Source organism: Euprymna scolopes, chromosome 23, assembly GCF_053919585.1.
Source record: "Euprymna scolopes isolate OS-2025 chromosome 23, ASM5391958v1, whole genome shotgun sequence".
Taxonomy (NCBI): Eukaryota; Metazoa; Mollusca; class Cephalopoda; order Sepiida; family Sepiolidae; genus Euprymna; species Euprymna scolopes.
The window spans coordinates 17,942,230-17,964,905 of NC_136504.1; positions in this window are offsets into that span (position 1 = coordinate 17,942,230).

The following is a 22,676-nucleotide window of genomic DNA, read 5'->3' on the forward strand; positions in this document are numbered from 1 at the left end:
CAATTGGTTGTGTTAGAATTTTGTGAAAGTTTTCGGCTATTTTTCTGTGTGTTATGACAATTGGTTGTGTTAGAATTTTGTGAAAGTTTTCGGCTATTTTTCTGTGTGTTATGACAATTGGTTGTGTTAGAATTTTGTGAAAGTTTTCGGCTATTTTTCTGTGTGTTATGACAATTGGTTGTGTTAGAATTTTGTGAAAGTTTTCGGCTATTTTTCTGTGTGTTATGACAATTGGTTGTGTTAGAATTTTGTGAAAGTTTTCGGCTATTTTTCTGTGTGTTATGACAATTGGTTGTGTTAGAATTTTGTGAAAGTTTTCGGCTATTTTTCTGTGTGTTATGACAATTGGTTGTGTTAGAATTTTGTGAAAGTTTTCGGCTATTTTTCTGTGTGTTATGACAATTGGTTGTGTTAGAATTTTGTGAAAGTTTTCGGCTATTTTTCTGTGTGTTATGACAATTGGTTGTGTTAGAATTTTGTGAAAGTTTTCGGCTATTTTTCTGTGTGTTATGACAATTGGTTGTGTTAGAATTTTGTGAAAGTTTTCGGCTATTTTTCTGTGTGTTATGACAATTGGTTGTGTTAGAATTTTGTGAAAGTTTTCGGCTATTTTTCTGTGTGTTATGACAATTGGTTGTGTTAGAATTTTGTGAAAGTTTTCGGCTATTTTTCTGTGTGTTATGACAATTGGTTGTGTTAGAATTTTGTGAAAGTTTTCGGCTATTTTTCTGTGTGTTATGACAATTGGTTGTGTTAGAATTTTGTGAAAGTTTTCGGCTATTTTTCTGTGTGTTATGACAATTGGTTGTGTTAGAATTTTGTGAAAGTTTTCGGCTATTTTTCTGTGTGTTATGACAATTGGTTGTGTTAGAATTTTGTGAAAGTTTTCGGCTATTTTTCTGTGTGTTATGACAATTGGTTGTGTTAGAATTTTGTGAAAGTTTTCGGCTATTTTTCTGTGTGTTATGACAATTGGTTGTGTTAGAATTTTGTGAAAGTTTTCGGCTATTTTTCTGTGTGTTATGACAATTGGTTGTGTTAGAATTTTGTGAAAGTTTTCGGCTATTTTTCTGTGTGTTATGACAATTGGTTGTGTTAGAATTTTGTGAAAGTTTTCGGCTATTTTTCTGTGTGTTATGACAATTGGTTGTGTTAGAATTTTGTGAAAGTTTTCGGCTATTTTTCTGTGTGTTATGACAATTGGTTGTGTTAGAATTTTGTGAAAGTTTTCGGCTATTTTTCTGTGTGTTATGACAATTGGTTGTGTTAGAATTTTGTGAAAGTTTTCGGCTATTTTTCTGTGTGTTATGACAATTGGTTGTGTTAGAATTTTGTGAAAGTTTTCGGCTATTTTTCTGTGTGTTATGACAATTGGTTGTGTTAGAATTTTGTGAAAGTTTTCGGCTATTTTTCTGTGTATTATGACAATTGGTCGTGTTAGAATTTCTTGTTTGAGAAGAATAGGAGCATTTCTTGCTCGACTGAATATTTGACATTGTAAAGGAGTTTCTTGACTTTCGTAAGACGGTTCTCATCTAGCTGCTGATTCCACTTTTCCATTGTAATTCTCCTCCACGGCCTTCAAGTAGCACTTAATTACAGCGAAGATTTCGTGATGTAGGTTACATTCTTCAAATAAGTCGCCGTCCGTGAACTTCAGCTCTCAGACCCACCATAGTACAGAAAAACAGCAATCAGTTGCATATATCTCCAGAAATATCTCCAGAAAAAAAACTCGAATGAACCTAGAACCCCATTTTCCAACATAAACCCCAGCTGCCAGGTCTCCTTCTCCAACATCAGGGGTCTACGTTCCAACCTTCCAGAGGTTGAAACCCAATTACAGGAGACAAAACCGGACATATTCATTTTAAGTGAAACTGGAATAGGGCCGACCACTTCCCTAGATGAGTTCATAATTAACGGATATTCTAACTTAACAGCTAAATCTGACCCCCAAGATCGTCATGGGTATGGAATATGTGCCTACATTAAAGATTGCTTCCCGTGTGGCAGGGATATCTCTAGAGAAGATCCTAATGTACCCTATATGTGCTTCCGAGTTGCACTTGCTTAAACCACTGCATTTATATTTACCCTCTATCGGCCCCATAACAGCGGAGTTACTATCTTTAAGAGTATATCTGAGAAAATAGACCACATACTGTCTGCACATCCCTCGACTAACATCCACATCTGTGGTGACTTCAATGTCCATAACATGGAATGGTTGACCCATTCAAATAAGACAGACGATGAGGGGAGGTTTTTTCATGATTTTGCCATTGCTTATGACCTCACTCAGATTGTTCGCGAACCCATCCATGTGCCCGATACTTCTGGTCAATATGCAAGCCTCCTAGACCTTTTTCTCTCAACTTCCCCTGAGCTATGTTCATGTTCCGTTCATTCTCCTCTAGGATCCTCCGACCACTCCGTCGTATCAGTTAAGATAAAAATGAAACAAACTAAGTCCCCAGACGTGCCTCTCCACCGTACTGTATACTGATACTCTATTGCTGACAGCTTCCATACATTCATATCTGATTTACCTCTGCATTCCATGTTTAAAAAGGATGTGTCCTCTATAGTATCAGATCTGAGCGAATGGTTAATTGTAGGCATAGACCAATTCATACCATCTAAAAAATTCCAACAAAAACCTAACAGCCAGCCATGGTTCTCTCCAAAATGTGCTGCTGCTATCGCACACAGAAATCACTTTTTCCATAACTACCAACGTAATAGATGCACTGAGACTAAAGCTGCTTTCAGGACTGCCGGCAACCACTGTAAAAGAGTAATAAAAAATGCAAGAGAGCTATATGCCCAGTCTGTTAAATCCAAGGTAGCTGATCAGCGGCTTGGTTCCCACCAGTTTTGGCAAATAACAAATAGGATCCTGAACAGAAGTGTGTGTTCTATCCCAACCATTATCAATGGACCAGAGGTCATCTCGTCAGCGTCAGACAAGGCCAAACTATTTGCAAAGAACTTTGCAGCTAATTCTACCCTATGCGACGAAGGCCATCAACTCCCCATATTTCCTCCTATAACACAGAACAAGCTAGGTAACATACAAATATCCGTGCATGAGGTCGCCAAGCTAATCAAGAACCTTGATTCCAGTAAAGCAACTGGCCCTGATGGCATCCCAATTATAGTGTTAAAAAAGCTTCAACCAGAACTTGCTCCCATACTTACGAAACTGTTTAAGCACTGCCTTAAGAAGTGCTTTCCGACTACCTGGAAGACCTCATCAGTTAACCCTGTATTTAACAATTCAGGTGATAAGTCATCTCCCTCTCAGTACAGGCCAATAAGTCTCCTGTGTGTTATGAGTAAGTTGCTGGAATCCATATTAAATAGAGAAATAGTCAACCACCTCAGCAGGAATAACCTTCTTAGTGACACACAATATGGTTTCCGCTCTGCAAGATCTACCGCAGATGTGCTGACGGTTATATCTCACAGGATTAGTGAATCTCTTGACAAAGGCTTCCTTTCTAGGGCAATTGCTCTTGACATATCAAAGGCCTTCGACAAGGTATGGCATAAGGGTCTACTTCACAAGATTTCCAGCTACGGTATAACTGGAAATGTTTTCTCAATCATTAAATCATTTCTCTCCGATAGGCTCATAAGAGTAGTGGTAGATGGACAAAAATCGGAGGCCTGCAATATAAATGCTGGAGTCCATCAGGGGTCAATCCTAGAACCAACTCTCTTCCTGATCTACATCAATGACCTCCCTAAACACATACAAAAATCATTCGTTGACATCTATGCTGATGACACGACCATCTACGGCAACACATCAAAGGCTGTAAATGACAAAGTTCTCTCTGATTCTCTATCCTCTGATCTCGAGCACGTGGTTCAGTGAGGGAAGATGTGGCTGGTTACCTTTAATGCATCCAAAACCAAACTCCTATCCTTACATCATCAACGCTCTGATCCCCATCTGGCATCAATTGTGATGGATGGCTCTCGTCTGGGAGAGGCCCCGTGTTTTGACAAGCTTCTGGGTTTGACCTTTACTCCTGATCTGAAATGGAACACGTACATCAAATCTGTTGCCAAGGTCGCTGGAAAGATGGTGGGATCCTTCTCCCGCTCCAGAAGATATCTCACTACTGATGCAATTCTCTATCTATATAAAAGCCAAGTACGTCCAAGGATGGAATACTGTTGCCATATCTGGGCAGGAGCTGCAAAAAACAGCCTATCCTGCCTTGACAGAATACAAAATAGACTTTGTGGCTTAGTGGGGATGCCCTTTTCTCTACCCTGCAATCTCTCTCCCACAGAAGAGACGTTGCGAGCCTATCCTTGTTTTATCGTTATTTCCATGGCAGGTGCTCGTCTGAACTCCAATCTCTGGTTCCCCCTCGCCAATCTTTCACGAAAAACACCCGTCTAGCTGAATCCACTGTGAAAAATTTTCCCCACTTTTTATAGGTCATGATATTTCGAAGCTAAATGCTTCTTATCAGAAGAGGAGAGGAGCATGGATTATGTAAAATCTAAATATAGACAAAAACTGGGTTCATGACATTTAGATATGAAATAGAAATGAAGGAAAAAGATGATGTGTTAAGAAATAATTAAGAAAGGTACAATATATAAGAGTAAATCGGAAGTATGTATGCAGCAGTAAAAATGAATGGGTACCATTAAAGAAGAGCAAAAGAAAGCGAAAGACAGGGAAGATAGATGAGAAAGCGGAGAAAGAAGGAAAGGACATAGAAAAAGCACATAAGGAATACTGAAATACATATATAAATAAAACAATCTGGAAGTAAAGAAAATAGGATCCAAAAACTTTTAAAAATCCACATTTAAAAAAAAAAATATTTTAAGTGTTAAAAAAAGGTTAAAAATTAAAAATAAAAATAAAAAATAAAAAATTAAAGATTAAAGATTAAAAAAAAAAAAAATTAAAAATTAAAAATAAAAAAAATTAGAAAAAAATAAAATAAAAAAAATTAAAAATTAAAGATTAAAAATAAAAAAATTAAAAATTAAAAATAAAACATTTATACAAGTTCAAGTGAAAATATATATTATTCCTTTATTGGAATTCATTTTTTGAGATGAGCAATCAACCCAAAGTCAGCCAGAGGTTTACTTGGCCAAAGCGTGGTAAGACGACAACAACTACGGATGGCAGTGATGGCTGAGAATGCAGTTAGGAGATTCGAGGTTCCTATCCGTCGCGGTTACCACCTGACGAAGGCCAGAGAAATATTTGGCCGAAACGTCGTGAGAAAACAACCAATAAAAGATGAAAAACAACAACTAATAAAGATGAGAATAGTAGTCCGAAATAAAAATAAGTTAATATTCAAGTGAAAACTTAGTAGGGTCCCGGAAAGCAAAGAATATGGCAACTGTTTACAAATCCAGCAAAGTAAAAAATGTGTGGAGCATCATGTCTTGGTACAATCCTCGTACAGCATAGCAAAATCCTAAATATACCGGCAGAATTTTGTGAACTGATTTGAAAATAGAGCATGATCCAGGTAGGAATTCTCAAATGGAGAGGTTCATAGTGGAATTACACGAATTGGTAGGTTTCAATCTCGTCAAGGTGGACATTTATAATTTTAATTTTCTGATGATATAACAAAGTTATACATAACTTTCATTCTTCATTTTCCATTTAATATATTTGCTTGTTCCTCTTAATAGTGTTGAGCTTTTCTTATCTTAATAAGTTTTGCTTTGTAAAAGAAATATGTCTTTAGCAGCATAACTGTAATATATATAATATATATATCTCGCTGGCAGAACTCAGATACGAGTATACATTTTACTCATTAAAATTGAGCCAGCCCCAGCTACAAAATGTTTTATGTGATCCACAAGGTTCAGCTTCATGTCGCACACATTTTAGATGTCACCATTCGCCGCAGCAACCATGTGCTTGACATGCAAGTTCAGAAAGACATCTTGGAGCAGGTTTCCGGTGCACCATTTGGTAGAGTAGCACCTTGTCACTTACCCACCTGGCGAGATACTTAGAGTTCTCCACCTGTGAGTAAAACGCGCCCCCAAATGCCAAATTGGAAATTTCTACGATTTGGCGCGATATTATATATATATATATATATATATATATATATATATATATATATATATATATATATGCGTATATATATGTATATACATATGTATACATCTATATGCATACATATATATGTATATGTATATATATGTATATATATGTATATATATACGTTTATATATATGTATATATATATACATGTATATATATATGTATATATATGTATATATATGCATATATATATGTATATATATGTATATATATGTACATATATATGTATATATATGTATATATATACACGTGTATATATATGTATATATATGTATATATGTATGTATATATATGTATATATATATATGTGTGTGTTAAAACTGGTAATCAATAAAAACCTGGAGAGAGTGCTCAATACTACTGCAGAGAAAATGTGTTTTATTTTTTATTACCGTTTTATCTGTTTGGTTACATATGTTTCTCTGTTTTCTGTAAAGTCTGCCGAGGCTGGTTTATCATAAACATGGTCCAACATCTGACACATATGTAACCAAACAGATAAAATGGTAATAAAAAATAAAACATATATATATATATATATATATATATATATATATATATATATATATATGTGTGTGTGTGTGTGTGTGTGTGTGTGTGTGTGTGTGTGTGTGTGTGTGTGTATTATCAGAATCTACAGTAAAGTGTTAAGCTAAATACATTTTCTTATAATCTGTTACTTATTTTGAGAGAGAGAGATAGAGAGTGAGAGAGAGAGAGAGAGTGAGAGAGAGAGAGAGAGAGAGGTTTATAAATAAGAAATAATTTGGAATTTGTATGTAGTAATATTTAAGAAATAAAAAGAAGGAAAATGGAATAGGAAACCAACTCCTTCAAAGTGGACAACTTTAAAATTAAAACCCGTAAAAAGAAATAGAATGTGTACAGTAATACTGTTACACAATAACCATGTATGTTGAGAAGGAGATGCTGCCCGCTCAAAAATGCAGAGGCATGTTATGACCTACAAAATGACACAAGTTTTATGGCTGTAAATGATAACACGACATGTCACGCATGTTGCATTTCCCTGTAATACACGTTAGTATTAATTTGTGGTGATTTAACTGATTTCTACGAACGCTAAAATGCAAATGTCTGTGATTGCTTACACTCTTTCTTCTTCCCTTCGTTGGAATTTTCTTTCCTCCTCACGTCCCAAAGCTAACAACTTTATAGCAAATACTTTTCAACCAATAGAAATATTTCCAAACCTTAAAAAATTAATACCAATTCGTAAAAATAATAAGCCAGTGTGCAATTGAAAATTCATATAAAGCAAGGAGACAAACAGCCGAAATTATTCAGGCGTTACCAACTTCACTTGAACGAAAGAAGCCGAAGGTCTACTCAACACTCCAACTCGACCTTTGGCCAGGATGGCAAAGCGAAAGCATTCCATGACTTGCGTATCCAACTTTTATCAGCTCGTGCACATATACGTACACACTGCAAGCTCAAAGGTAACACACACACATACACACACACATACACACATACACACATACACACACAATGCCACGCTGCCAAATACTCAAACGCGTACATATTCACACAATGAACATTTTCATCACTGAAAAATAAGTTTTATATCCTTTTAATTGCAGCATTACTCTTTAGAAAATCATTCACGGGAAAGGTGCTTTGTTATCTATTTTGTTCTTGCGAGTCTTCTTATTGTTCAAATTGTTGTAAATGGAATTTTGTATTCTAACGGCGAACTAATAAAAATCTGTTTTGTCTTAAAATTAAAATGAATCTTCAGTGCGAATAAATGTTATGACCGACAAAATAGCACGAGTCTTATAAATAATAACACGACATGTCACGCATGTTGCATTTCCCTGTAATACACGTAAGTCTGAATTTATGGTATTTAAGTGATTTCTACGAACGCTAAAATGCGAATGTCTATGATTACTTACGCCCTTTCCTTCTCCATTTCATTGATGATTGCTTATGTTGGATATCTGATGGTCAGGTTTTAGGAATATAATGCGTAAATCTAACCCCCCTTTCAAGCAAACGATAAACAATCGAATCTGTTGTGCATAGAAGAATCAAATAACAAGATATAGTTTTTTAATATTTAAACATGATTCGCAGTTGTAGCGAGCAACGAAGTTCACCCTCCGGGTCCCACAATAAAAACGATTAAAGCTGTTTCTGCGCGTATAGCTCGACGTATACACCCGTCTAACTTAATAAAAACAAATAAAAAATAATTTTAAGCCAATCAGATAAATTTCTCTGAATTTATCAAATTTACCATTTTGATTCACCCTGAATGCATAAGCATACGAGATTTTTCCATCAATAAAAAGTTCGAGGCAAAATCCATGACAAATCTAACATCAGCATTTCATTAGTTTCCCTAGTCACTATACCGGGTGTTTGGAAAGCTTACAATTTTTTCACTCACACATAGTTTTAAGTATACGCACCCTGACACTAATGTGTACTTATACAGACAACGCATTAACTCTTTCAATCTACCGCCTGTCCATCAAAGCAAATCCATATATTTATTCATCACTAGCAAAACTACCTGCGCTTTGCGCGGGACCTTAACATTTGATCTTGAAAAATAGTATGCATCATCCATAGGTCATAGGCCATTATCATGCCAGGTTTGGTCATAATCGGATCAGTGGTGTAGGCTGTAGGAGAGTATTATACATAGGCTAAGACCTTGAAAAATGATGTGCACCATCCTAAGTGGGGGTCCATTATCATGCCAGGTTTGGTCATGATCAGACCACTGGTGTGGGATGTGAGAGAGTATATACACATAGGCTATGACCTTGATCTTAATTTTGAAAAATTGTGTGCACCATCCCTAGGTCGGGGATCATCGTCATGTTAGGTTAAGTCATGATCAGTCCAGTGGTTTCGGCTGTACGAGCGATGTACACACACACACACACACACACACACACACACACACACACACACACACACACGAACGTTACTCATATATATATATATATATATATATATATATATATATATATATATATATATATATATATATATATATACTAGCATTTCAGCCCGGGGTTGCCCGAGTGTTTGGGTGTGTGTGTTGAGCAAAAAAAAAAAAAAAAAAAAAAAAAACCGTGGTAGTAGGAAGGCAGGCTCGAACCCGTACCGCGAAGGAGAAAAAGAACGAAAAAAATCTGACGTCTTTGCTGTTACGATCACCGCCAAACCGGAAGTGACGTAGGTTTTAATTAAGGCTAGACAATCAAAAGGAGAGGATGACTTTCCAAAATATCGGCGAAAAAAGTGACCCCCCCCTGTAGAAAAGTGCCCAGTTGAAGATGAAGATATTAATGTTTTAGCCAAATTTTTCGATATTTGTCGTCTGAAAGGTCGAACTTCAAAACAATACTGATCATGTAAAAATCCGTCGCCTTTGTCGAAAGTTGTAGGCAGACATGCAGACATACATTTATATATTGGTAACTAAACATTTTCGACCCAAACCGATTAAAAAGCTTGCCCTATCTCTGAATACCTTTTATGTAATATTTCAAATGTTTAGAACAGAAATTTTCTGAGTAATTTGGTAGAGACCGCAGAGGTTATTTTTTTTTTTTTTTTACTTTGACTCCTATTATGACTCGTTAACATTTATTGTTTTGGACTCAAATCAAGTTATTAAGTTAGATCCATGGTCCAAGGAACCTATATCTAAAATTTCAATTGTTTATATCCAAAATTGTTGGAGGAGTTTGGTAGAGTTCTCAAATGTCCAATCGTTGAACTTTGACCTCTTAACAGCCAAATTTCTGGGCGAAAACGGATGACAAAGATTTTCCCAAATTTCAGTACGCTGTATATTAAATTTCGAGTCTGTAGACTTAAAATTAACAGAGTTATTGCGTAGGGAAATGTACACAGACACACACACACAGACGTTCACTTTATATATATATATATATATATATATATATATATATATATATATATATATGAGAGAAAGAAAGAGAGAGAGAGAGAGAGAGAGAGAGAGATATCAACGTATCAGAAAACAAATAAACCTTAATGTATTACTAGTGAGACCTGTGGAAATTCCACAGGGGACTCCTTCATATGTAATATATTAATGCTGGCATTATGTAGATGCTCAGTGTGAATGGAGACGTTCTGATATTATTGTAGCTTTTTTGTTAAAACTGCAAAAGTAGTTATCTAAGCTAGCACGAACGCCCGGTAAAGCCCGGTCGTAAAGTACGCTAAAATACGATATTTTACTTCTTGCTAATTTCATATATATTTATTATACAGTTAATGGTCTATCGATTTTTATATGTTATAAAGTTGCGATTTCAAAAATAAAAAATATATATCCATACAACTTGGGTACATTAGCTTGAATCGAAACTGAAATAAAAACTTACAACTTGAGTCCTTCAGCCATAATCGAAACAGAAACCAAAACTTATAAAGAATTCTTGATAAAATTATTCATTAAAAAAAAAAAATAGATGATTTAAGTGCCATCAGCTATAGTCAAAACCGAAACCAAAACGTATGAAGAATTCTTGGTAAAATTATTTATGACAAGAAATAGAACATAACAATTAAACGACCCGGATGTAAGCTTGACACAGAAAGAAAAAACACACACGCTATCGTATTAATATGCAGATTAATTACTTTTAATCAAATGTAATTAATGTAATTGAATTAGGAAGTTTTGATTACATTTTTCAGATCAGTGAATAATTATTGACTCGGGCTAATGAATCCCTCCTTTTCTGCAAGAACTCTCAAAATATAATAATTCCGATGGGTAGCTATTCTGTACAAGTGGGTAAACTGTTCTGTATAAGCATCGAGCTTTAAAAGTTCTCAGGCAAAGAGCAAAAGGTCTTTCTCGTATGGACAGGAAAAAATGGTGTGCGGGAATGCTAAAAGATTCAATATTTTTTATGAAGCAATTCTGGTTTCTGATTGGTTGCTAGCAGAACGTGGCTTCATTTAATTAGTCAATTCTTATTAGCTAGTGTCTATAAATAAAACCTTCCAACTGTTTTTAATCATACCATACTATATATGAAAAAAAAAAATGCAACACTTTGGATATGTGTGCATTCACTTTGCCCACATATCGAGAATAGAGCATGATGTCATTGGAAAGTATACCCAACTTGGACGTGATTGCATTAGCGAAGTCGTTTGTGAAATGCAAGAATAAAAGTTATAGAATCGACACCTGAGACATACCAGCATTAATGTAATGTTTACATGTAAGGATATCTGTGACATTGTAAAGGAACCAATACGTTGTAGCAGAGTACCTCGCAAGGAACATAGGACAACTCAACTCTTTTATTTTTTGTAACAATGACATTTATTTCTAGGTATCTTTCCACATAAAACGTGATCCCGAATGTGATTGTCTCTCTAACATCCTCTCTCTCTCTCCTTTTCATAGATTTTTCCTTTTTCCTTACCGTGACGTCATTTCGCACATGGCCCGATATTTGCATATAGTCGCCATACGCGCATCCGCACTCTGTTACACATCGAGGACAATCTGGATCTTTTTTTTTATGCCAATAAGGATATGATTATGTCAGATATTTGTCCAATATTACTGTACGAATGTCTATAAGAAGACTTTCATGACAGATATACCAAGCATTACCACACTAGCTTCACTAGCCTCGTAAAAGATGTCAGGTCGACACACAACTCGCCTAAACATCTTTTCGACGAAATTGTTTTAGATGCCACCAAACCAGAGTTCTACATATTAAAATTCCTTCTGCTCTTTTTTATTACCGACATTTTAACTATAAAAAATATCTCCAAATTTTACGACAAACAACTGTCGTTTTCATTTATTTTAATCAAATCATGTTGCTACGAAAACTATAGGCCTTACACCCCTACAGAAATATAAAAAAATTCTCCCCTCTATAATAAAGACTAGTGTGTGTGTGTGTGTGTGTGTGTGTGTGTGTGTGTGTGTGTGTGTGTGTGATGGGCCGATTCCAATATTTTCCTGATTCCGATACAATAATTGACTGCGTTCTAAATTCCTGATTAGAATACAATTACTGATTCCGATTCTTGCAAATTCTATAAATATTTAGTTAGAAAGTTTATATATATATATATATATGTGTGTGTGTGTGTGTGTGTGTGTGTGTGTGTGTGTGTGTGTGTATAACATTACTAGCGGGCAGCCAAGCATTGTTTGGTCTAAAATAAGCTTAAATACGATATTTAAATTTATGTAGATTTCATATCTATTATTGTAGAGCTAAAACTCTATTGATTATTATATTGTACCCAATATATAGTAGTGCATCGCCGGCGTGATTCAATCGTAAAATACGCTTAAATATGGTATTTTAATTCATGTAAATTTCGTATGTATTATTAGAGTCAATGTTCTATGGAATATCATATTATACCCAATATATAGTAATGATTTCAAACGTAAAAAAAAATGCATTGGGTGCCATCAGCTAAAAAAAAAAAAAAAAAAAAAAAAAAAACGAAAACATCTAGCGTTCAATCCTTAGTTGTTACCGTTTAAGCTATTGTCAGATGGACCAGAAAACGTTCAAAATCAAGCGACTATTTTTAACGGCTAGAAACCATATCGAATTTATTCAACAGGTTCAAACCCCCTATATATCAAATTACAATTCTGTAGACCCAAAACTGAATGGAATTTGGTTGAGATCGTTCCGTACACATAGATAAGATCGCTTTATATATATATATATATATATATATATATATATATATATATATATATATATATATATATATATATATATATGCATGCGTAGGCCAAAAATGTTTCCTTTCTAAATGCTATACAATTATGCACAATATAGAAAATATGCATAAATAAAAAGGAGCATAATTGTTAAATGAAACGAATCATCCAATAAGAAACCATAAAAAATTATAATTAATTAATAAAAGTTTGTTTTTCAAAGGAACATGTAAATTAGTTGATATTTATGAATTCACTCCCATATCTATGACTGAGCCATAAGAAGTTAATTTTTAATAATTTTTAACTGGACAAAGGAGACTTAATATTAATGTAAGTGCGACAAATATTAATTTGTATGTGTATAGATAGGATATATATATATATATATATATATATATATATATATATATATATATAAAGCTGAACGTCTGTGTGTGTGTGTGTGTGTCTGGTACATATATATATATATATATATATATATATATATATATATATATATATATATATAAAGCTGAACGTCTGTGTGTGCGTGTGTGTGTCTGGTCACGAATAGGCTCCTATATGGTTGACTATTATAGAAAACTGATTACATATAATGATAGATGTATCGAGAAACAGGAATGGGTATGTTTGATCTGGCATGATGAGGATTCATTAAAATTGTGGTGTCTGCATACGCGCCTGGTCTACAAAGTATGGAAATAAAAAATTTAAAAAAACGTTTACAAGTGTTTTTGATATAGATGTGCATAATAATACTTTGATAAGTATGTTTTAACTTAAATAGGGATGCCATAATAAAATTGTGGGGTCTGCGTTCGCGTCTGGCCTCCATAGAATGGAAATAGGCACAAACTTTAATAAAGACTTTTCATATCTATCTGCGTAAATATACTTTGATAATTATGTTTCAGTTTGAAGAAATATGGTATAATAAAATTATGGGGTGTTTGTTCACGTCTGACCTCCATAGAATGGAAATGTGTCACAAAGTTTAACAAGGTTTTTTAATATAGATCCAGAGAATATTATGATAAGTGTTTCAGTGTGAACAGGTATGGTATAATAAATTATGGGGTTTATCTATTCTATTTTTACTTTCATCATATTTTGCTTTGGTTTTGATACCCCCAAATTCGAAGCTATCTCTTTACAATCCTTCCTTTTAATAATCTATCATATTTTCATAAATCAGAGTCCATTTTCTGCAGGCTGTTTTTGAACCCAGTCAACGACGGATACTTTTGCTAGTATATATATATGTATGTATATACAAACACACAAACCTATTGAACACTTTTAAAAATATTTTTATATTAATAGATTAGTACTTAATTAAGACACAATCACACACATATATATATATGACATTTTAATTTATTCAGATTTTGTATTTACTATTATAGAATAAATTCTCTATCGAGTATTATATTGTACCCAAAATGTAGTAGCGATTCTGAAAAGTAAAAAAAGAAAAAAAAGACTTGGGAGCAATCGGCTAGAATTTAAACCAAAATATACAACTCTCTAACTTCATTTCTTAGCCTCTGAGCCACGCCCATTCGCATATAAGCAGTTTAAAAACAACGTTGTTTAATCCATAAATGTAGATTTGTTCAAGCAAAAAGGTATAGTCTTGTTTTAGCAACAATTTTTGTCGGTTAAAAACAAAATCGAAAGCATGCTACATGTTAAAATACCTTATATACAAATTTCAACTCTGTAGATCAAATATTCAAAGAAGAGTTTGGCACACACACCGACAATTTACTTTATATATATACATATATATGTTATACAAGTTATACGTATATGTATACAGCATAATCACATTGAAACATCGGTTCTCGTCAGATCGCCAAAGTTAAGCAACAATGAACCTGGCCAGCACAATATAGATAATCGTTTAGGAATGTTAAGCGCTGTATGTACCACACCGGACGTAGACATTATCCAGGGGGAGCATTTAATTCACTGGGAGAGATGCACTCTCAGTTTTCGTTAAGACATGTATCTTGAAAGAACACTCTGATGTAAAAACCGGAGGTCTACTGTGTGCTCTGCTTTGTGGCAACTATTGCACCGACTAAGATTAGCAATTGTACAAAAAGTGTGGTTGGCTCTGCACAAACCCTTCGCCAGTATAAATAAATTATCTGTGTGGATTTCTGAACAACTTAGTAGTTGTGGCGGAGCTCTCCATTAAGATCGACGGGAGAGTCCACCATATATATATATATATATATATATATATATATATATATATATATATATATATATATATATATATATATGTGTGTGTGTGTGATGAATTCAGGTGGACCAACATCGACGACGCATGAAGGTATGTCGAAATTATACATGTACCACACACACACACACACACACACACACACACACACACACAAGCATATGACATTTACAATTAAAATATACGTATAGTCGTTTCCAAAAACAAAAAACGACTCACTTATAAACTTCCAGACAATCCTTCACAAAACAAAAATTCAACAACAAAATAACAGATCGATGGAAGTAAAATTTTCCACGTGCCCCACTCTTAGTTTTTTTTAAAGAAAAAAAATATCACATTTTACTTGTCTCTTTCCGATGCATGATCTTTGATCATCGACGGTAGCCGCGTCGTAATTTAAAATTAACATCGGTAAATGACACCCGATAGTATCATGTATGCTTCTGCTCTAGTTTAATTTCTTTTCTTTAAACTTTTTTTAAAATTTCAACATACTCTGATTGAAATGGAAAGCAGATACTATCTTACCAAAGTGTCATCCAACGTCTGTTACACGGAGGAAAGGGGTATTTATTTTATTTTCATGACCCGTTCTCAGACAATACTTGTGTTTTTTTTCTTAATCTCCAAAAAACATAAATTTAAAATCACATTACACCAATTACAACCATTTACATCAATGAACAACATTTTTCCACACCAGAAAAAAAAAATTCCTAAGAAAAAAACCGTACAATTAGAGAAAAAATTTCACATTGGCAGAACCTGTCCATTGTTTTTTTTACAAAGTACACCGAGTTTTACAGTTTAAAAATTGCAACATTTTAAGTGTGTATAAATGGGTAACATTCTAATTCATAACAAATATTTTTGATTGGCGTGTTTCAAGCTATCTGTTTTTTCCCTTTATTTCTTCTATTTATTTTTTTCTACACCATAACGTTCTCTTTTTTAACGTACAAATGTATCTATATATAATTTTAATGTGTCTATTTTTCAAAAGATCCTTTTTGTTGTGTTTCGTGGTTCATTTCTTTTTTAATCTTCTTTATCTTTCTTCTTTATGTCTATTGTACAATATTTTTTTTCGTTGTATTTATTTTTTTATTTTCACCGTGGTAACCTCCAGGTTCGATTTTTTTTCTTTCCACCCTTGTACGGGTGGACTGGTCCACGAGCACCAAAATTGTATTTGTTGTACATTAATCTAATAAGGGGGACCGCTGTGTGTTATATCTAATCAGGCTTAACGTTGTGTGATCGTCTAGTTGTTTAGTCTATTCATTCATATGCCGTTGTGTGTGTGTGTCTGTGTGTGGTACATGTATTTTAGACATACCTTCATGCTTGTCGATGTTGGTCCACCTGAATTCATCTCGTGTCAAACCAAGTCTATTAAGAGTGTCGTAGATTTTTGTATACAAACAACTCTTAATAGACTTGGTTTTCACCTGATACAAACAACTTCCTCAACCATAAAACAGACATTAAAAACTACCAAGCACTCTCCCAAAACCCTCACATCCGATGCCGGTATATATTCCATCCCATGTAACAACTGTCAACAAGCGTACATAGGTGAAACACAACGAAAATTAAAATTAAGACTTAACGAGCACAGAAGAGATATAAGGAATGGTAACGCCCTAAATGCACTCTTTTGCCATTGTGCAGAACACGATCACTCATTTAATTTAGATCAAGCGAAAATTATTAAATACGTGATAGATAGAGCTAAAAGAAGACTTTTAGAATCAGCACTAATTTTGAATACTAATACTATTACGCAAAGAAAAGGCTTCTACCATTTAACCCCTAGCATAGGGAAAATAATAATCAAAGAGCAAGGTATCAGGGTGGATCCTGGCTAGCCGTTTTTCTTTGAATGTTTCAGGAAAATGAGTAGTTTCGCAGAAAAAAAAAATGTACATATTTATTTTAAATGCATTTTAAAAGTGTATATATATAGACATCAAACAACCTTCCCATACGCACACATATTCGTCCTTTCCCGACATGGGTTGGATTTTAAAAAACTGTCTTTTTTCGCACGATCTATGACTTTTTCTTTTATCACATTTTTATTTCAATTATCCTGAAGATGTCCTCGGAAACAAGGACGAAACGTTGATTTTTTAATAATTTCATTCGGTTTTTTCTATTTTTTCTTTAAACATAACGTCAACCACCGCTGATATATTTTTTCATTCCTTATATATATATATATATATATATATATATATATATATATATATATATATATATATATAATTTGGCTGCTGCGTAATATGTAACTTCTACTAGTGTTGCTGACTAGAGTCTGTCAAATATTAATTTTAAACAAATAAATTTTTGTTTATTTTACATAATAGTGCGTCATAATTTGGCTTATAAACGTATTTCATACGTATTTTATTTAAATATGTATATACTAGCAGGGTAATCCAACGTTGCTCGGGATTTAAAGTGGATTAACAAATATTCCGCACTTCTAATACTTTTATTGTCATCGAAATCGATGAAATCGCTCATTCGTCAATCAAATCAATTGATTGCCTGCTCTAGTCAGGAACTCACTGCTGTGCACTCAGGGGAAACTTCATATGCCCCCCCCCGTAGTGACTTAGTCCACAATTCATTGTAATCTACATTGCAATGTAGAGAATCTACTTTTGATTTTATGAAATTATTTTTAATCAAATTGAATAAAGTTTAAAATGCAAAAGTCAAATACAATGGTCCAATTATACTCTAAATATAAGCGTTTGTTTTGAACGCGTCTCTGTCTTATCAAAGAACCTATTGTTGATTTTATAGGCAGGACATTTCTGCTTGTGTAGTGAAAAACTTCTTGAATGCAATTATGTTGGTAGACTGCATAAAAGTGCTAACCTTGACCAAAATTGGACAGTTCCTTCTTTAATCAGATTTCTTCGACCTTTGATACTTATCAGAAGTAATCCGATACAAATACAAAACCTATTTAAAAACACTCCCAGGCACATAAGGTACATGTGTGTGAAATTAAAAAAAAATCGGCCCAGTCATTTTGGAGTCCATAGGGAACTAACTCACATACACACACAAAGTGCCTCATATATATATATATATATATATATATATATATATATATATATATATATATATATACATATATATATATATATATATAAAATTGGCTGTTGTTTTTTCTTCTTTTTTTTTACAAATAATTTTTGGAGAGAACCCTTCTGACGAATAGCCACAACAATCTTTAATTTTATTATGGCGCGAAAATAAGATGATAAAACACGAATTAACAAACAAAATATATTTATCTTAATAATTTTACAGAAATGTAGAATATAATTTGTAAGACCAAAGTTTTAAAGTTGTAGCAGACGAAACTGCAACAAACATAAGCAGGAGCGAATTCTCGCGGCTAGAGATTTTGATTACACTTTCTTCCTAGCTTATCCAATCAGAAGCCAGCTCTCAGTCACATGACCGAGTTTATAAAAGGTTAAACCGGCAACACACACTCTCTTTCTTCCTAGATCTTTGATTGATAACGACATGTGAAACAGATCTGTCGCTCCCAACTTCTATTCAACAGAACTCACCCGGCCTTTGGGCTCGGGTTTCAATTCAGACGTGAATACAAATAAGGAAACTCGGCTACCTCCACACAAAGACTTCAGGCCTAAATAAGTGGTAACTCCAAGTAAAAAAATAAAAATAAAACTTTTCTAAAAATCATCTTTAAAGGGAGATAATTTCGACTCCTAGGACAATCCTTCATTCTGCTGTAAGAAGTTATGAAAGCTCTTAATTTGCGAAAGGAAACCACGAATGTCCATTTATTACGAAATCATCATATAACAGATTATTTGTGATACCTCAATTTTATACTTAAATGAAGTATAAGTCACGTCGACGTCACCAGTTATCAAGCGGAATACTTGCTTTGCAAATTCGCACCAGCTTTAAAGAGTAAATATTTTAAATCGTAAAAGTGATATTCACCTGAAGGTTGAAGATTCAATTCTCAGTATAGGCGACCGAAAAATACAATTAAATTACTTAGAACCTCTATCCAGTCATGGCTGACGAAAAAAAAACAATGCTATCCCGTGGTGTGAATAAAGGGTTCCGTTCGAAATTCCGTCTAAATTCCCGAGTTCGACAAGATACACCTGAAGAAGTTCGGAGGTTACATCGATCGAAACGTTGTGAAAATCACACTCAAGATGAGAACAGTAGTCTGATGGATCGAAATGATATGAATAACCAATCCTCATCTTAAAAATTCCGAAACGTCATATAAATATTTGATCTTCGAAATTTATCATTTCAGCGGACCATATTTTTCTGATATTTATTCTAAACACATTTGGTCATCATTATACGTAGGTGTTATCGTTATTAATACGCACGCTTGTAGGAAGAGAAAAATAGAAAGCGAAACAATTCGATACAACACTAATTGATTTATTCACAGATTATCTATCTATATATCTATAAAAGTGAAATTGTCTGCCTGTGTGTGTCTTTGTGTGTACATTTTCATTGTCTCTTAGAAACATTTGGTTTTAACGTAAGACAGTGCTACTCTCGCGAGATTTGCTACTTTCGCCCTAAACTAGATCAAAGAATCTTTAAAAAGCATGTCATATGACTGCATAAGGCGGCACAAAACTACTGTGACCATTTGAACGTCCAGCTTTAAATTTTAGATGTAGGTTACTTGGATACGGATCATTTTTTAAAATCTGATTTGAGCCAAAAACAATAAATGTTAAAATGTCAAAATTGGTGTCAAAGTTAAAAAAAAAATAAATGACATCTGCGATCTCTACCAAATTACTCGACGAATTTTTGCTCTAAACATTTGAAATTTTACATAAAGTGTATTCAGACACAGGGAAAGCTTTTTAACCCGTTTTTGGCCGAAAATTTGATGCTAAGAGATCAAAGTTCAAAAGATTTGACCTTTGCGGTCTCTAGCAAACTATTCAGCCAAATTTTGATCTAAACATTTGAAATTTTGTTAGAGAATGGATCAAGAGAGAGAGAGAGAGAGAGAGAGAGAGAGAGAGAGAGAGAGAGAGAGAGAGAGAGAGAGGGCAAATTATATTGTTGACACGTTGACCGGAAGTCAGGATCAGCTGATCGGATTGCGTGTGAGTCATGTGATCAGGTTAGCTGAATCGTGGCGATTTGGTTTAGACTTAGAAGAGGACAGACGGCTTCACCGTTGTCTCCTCCCCTTCACTGGGGGGGGGGGGCGCTGATGTGTGTAGAACAGAACCACACAAGCCAGAGTTTCACTTTCCACCTTCTACGAGGCATTTGGAAAGTGAAATAAACATTATAAAACAATTCAGCGCGTTGGAGTGAATGAATATTCGTCTAAAACAAGCACCAGTCTTCCCTCAAAGACGAGATCTTTCCAGATGGACCAACATCGACGACGCAGAAGGTATGTTGAAAAATACATGTACCACACACACACACACACACACACACAACGGCATATGAACATATCATTTAATAGAAAGAACAGCTAGACGATCACATGACGTTAACACTGATTAGACGATCACACACGATCCCCTTTATTATACAACAAATATATAATATACATCATCTCTTCTATCTCCATTATTAGAGATAACGCAACAATTTTACTTAAAGGGTATTCAGATATACAGCAAGCTTTTTAATCAGTTTTTGGGCGAAAATTTGGCTGCAAAGAGATCAAAATGGAAAGAGTTGACCTTCGTAGAGTCCACCAAACTCCTCCGCTAATTTTGGTTCTAAACACTTTAAATTTTCAATGTAGATTACCTGAACAGGAGTCAAACTTTATATATATATATATATATATATATATATATATATATATATATATATATATATATATATATATATATATATATATGCACATAAAGGTATGAACAGAATATAGGGCCCGAACAAACCCGGGCTGAACTGCTAGTATTTCTATAAAAGTGAAATTGTTTGATTGTGTGTGTGTGTGTGTGTGTGTGTGTGTGTGTGTGTATTTCACTACCAAACTACTGTCAATTTTCAGTTTACAGACTCGAGATTTGAAATAAGGGTTATTGAGATTTGGGAACATTTTTTAATCAGTTTTCGGCCAGAAATTCGGCTGTCAAGGGGTTAAAATTCAACGATTTGACTTTTGAAAACTCTACCCAACTCCTCCGCCAATTTTGGGTCTAAACACTTGAAACTTTAGTTGTAGGTTACTTGGACACGGATAAAACTTTTTAATTTTATTTGAGTCCAAAACAATAAATGTTAGGAGGGGGGGGGGTCAAAATTGGGGTTAAAGTTAAAAAAAGCTTTCTAACCGTTTTTTGGCCGAAAATTTGGCTGCCAAGGGGTCAGAGTTCAAAGGGGTCTCTAGCAGCCTATTCAGTCAATTTTGGGTCTAAATTTTTGAAATTAAAAGAAAACAGTATTCAGACATATATAGTCACCCATTTTGGTATTGACCAGGCTCAACGTTGCTTAACCGGTGATCTAACGGGAACCGGTGTGTCAACGTGATTATGCCGTGAATTACACCACGGAACAATCTAATCACGTTGACACTGTTCGTCGCACAGGGGAGGGTAAGGGTCATAGTAGACATATTGTTATCGTTTGATTGTAAGAACGCTGTCTATAAAAGTTTATGTATCACGTTTGTTAACTACGTGTATTTGTGAAGAAGCGCCCGCACACACAATGAACAGTTTATAAACTCAATAAATCTTACGTGACATTTATTGGGTGGGTTTCTACAACCATTTTGATATATTTCTTTTTTTTTTTAAGTGATTGTCGAGACTTCAAAGATGTAAAGAGTCTACGGGGTTATTCTTTCTTGTTCTCAGGAAGCCGTCAACATTATTCGGTTCGAAAAAACAAGTAAACATTTTACATTAAAAAAAAACACTTAGTAGGTATAAAAGTAACTAATCTTGCCTTTGATAACATTTATTTGTTGTATATTTGAAGTTTTGACACCTTTTTCGTACCTCTGTGGATTGTAAAACAAACCCATTTTACTTAATTGAAAATAGTAAAAATACGATTTAATCAAAAAATAAAATAAAATAAAATTGATTTTTAACTCGTTAAAATCTAACATTAGTGAAACATATAATGTTTTGACAATAATCTCGTCATTGGGACTAGAATTGTCTCTCTTAGAAATATTAGTTTTTAACGTAAGACGGCGCTACTCTCGCGAGATTTGCTACTTTCACCCTAAACTAGATCAAAGAACCTTTAAAAAGCATGCCATGTGTCTGCTTTCAAAGCGGCACAAAACCACTGTCACCATTTGAACGCCCAGCTTCTGTGAACCAGGTTTTCGTCGCTTTTTGGGTTTCGTTTATTTCCTAAATTGAAAAAAAAAATACTTATCTTGGGAAATAAAATAAAAACAAAGTATAGCATATTTTATTTAAACATAAATCTAGATTTCTCACATATTTTTAGGACCATTATTTTCTAAAATAATCTATTAAACTCTAGACGAGAAATAGCAAACA